This window comes from Alligator sinensis, unplaced genomic scaffold (assembly GCF_000455745.1).
Source record: "Alligator sinensis unplaced genomic scaffold, ASM45574v1 scaffold1267_1, whole genome shotgun sequence".
Classification (NCBI taxonomy): Eukaryota; Metazoa; Chordata; order Crocodylia; family Alligatoridae; genus Alligator; species Alligator sinensis.
In genome coordinates, this window is record NW_005842446.1 from 532,731 (window position 1) to 534,047 (window position 1,317).

Genomic DNA, 1,317 nt, shown 5'->3' on the forward strand with positions numbered 1-1,317 from the left:
GGGGCTAGAAATTTTCAAAGAAAAAAATAACAGTTTCTAGAAAATTTAAACTGGGACCGATTCAAATTTAAAGGGTCCAATTTGGAACAAAAATACATTTTGAAAATTTCACTAAAAGTTTCCTTTTTCTTCCATCATCTCTGCTCACAGACCTTGGGCATATGCCAGGTTCTGGGGGAGTATGTGATCAGTTAGGTTCAGGCTTTTCTACTAATTCCTTCCAGAAACATCACCTTCTTCTGCCCCATTCCCAGCAGTGTTCAAAGTTTCTCACTTCTGTCTCTCAGTTCCCCCCCACACTGCTCCTCATATTCTTCCCATATTCCTAACTCAAGAAATCCCAATGTCAATTTATCATCCATCTACTAAATTCCTCCCTCAGCATTAGCCATTTCCTTACCTCTCAAGTTCCTCATCGAGTCTGTCCTTTCCCCTCTCCTAGTATCTGGCTCCTGCACCAGTTTTTGTCTTAATCTCTTGCCTGGTAATTTTCCATTCAATTTTGTCTCTCCTCCCCACCTCCCCACCTTCTTCCGCAATCAGTCCATATTCCCACTGGCTGTACATCCAAGGCTCTGTTTGTCTCTCCCCTACCCACCAACTTTTCTCCTACCCCCGTTACAAATACTTACAATTTGGGAACATTAAAAAGTAAGTGTCTGTCTCATATTTGCAGAGCAACCTTAATAAATAGTGCTACCAGCCCTGACATGAAAAAAATATGTACAAATTTACAGTGACTAATTCTCTTGATTTTTTCACTTTATTTTTCCTGATCCTCTTCCTTACCATACATAATAAATGTTATTTATATACTAATAAACAACATTAAAATATTTTTGCAGAATTTGGTACAGTGGATAAGCGTTGTTAGAGATCTGTCACAGTTGAGGATGATCACTCCTATGGGTTAAGTAAAGGGTTGTAAATGAGTCTGTTGATGGCTAAGACCAATCCTACAGCCACACACTCTTTGGCAAATGCCACAGGTGGTGGTTAAAGGGAGAGTCAGACCACAGATTTCTCAGTTTTGTTCCCTTTCCTTCTGTTTCTGTAATTTTTCCACCTCCAGAGCAAGATGGTTTTCCTCAAAGTAAGATGTGCTTTCTCTCAGAAGGCATCAACATGTAGCCTTGTCCTGAGCTAGTTTTTCCCAATTTGTGGTGTCAATGCCACACTTTTTAATGTTTGCCTTGAGGGTGTCCTTGAAACGTTTCCTCTGGCCCCTGTGTGTCCTTTGTCCTTGGCTGACTTGGGAGTATAGCAGTTCTTTTGGTATACATACATCAGACATGCACACACAATGCCCTGTCCACC

The 1,317-nt window shown here is 40.8% G+C and overlaps 1 long non-coding RNA gene across 2 annotated transcripts in view; it reads right to left on the reverse strand.

Annotated features, from left to right (window-relative positions):
- The window catches only part of LOC102381167, a 4,685-nt gene extending 4,180 nt beyond the window's left edge, over window positions 1-505 (reverse strand). For both annotated transcript variants that reach the window (XR_324634.2, XR_003095676.1), the window contains exon 1: window positions 401-505. This is a non-coding gene — a long non-coding RNA (uncharacterized LOC102381167). The remainder of the gene's footprint in view (window positions 1-400) is intronic.
- Window positions 506-1,317: the final 812 nt, after the last annotated feature.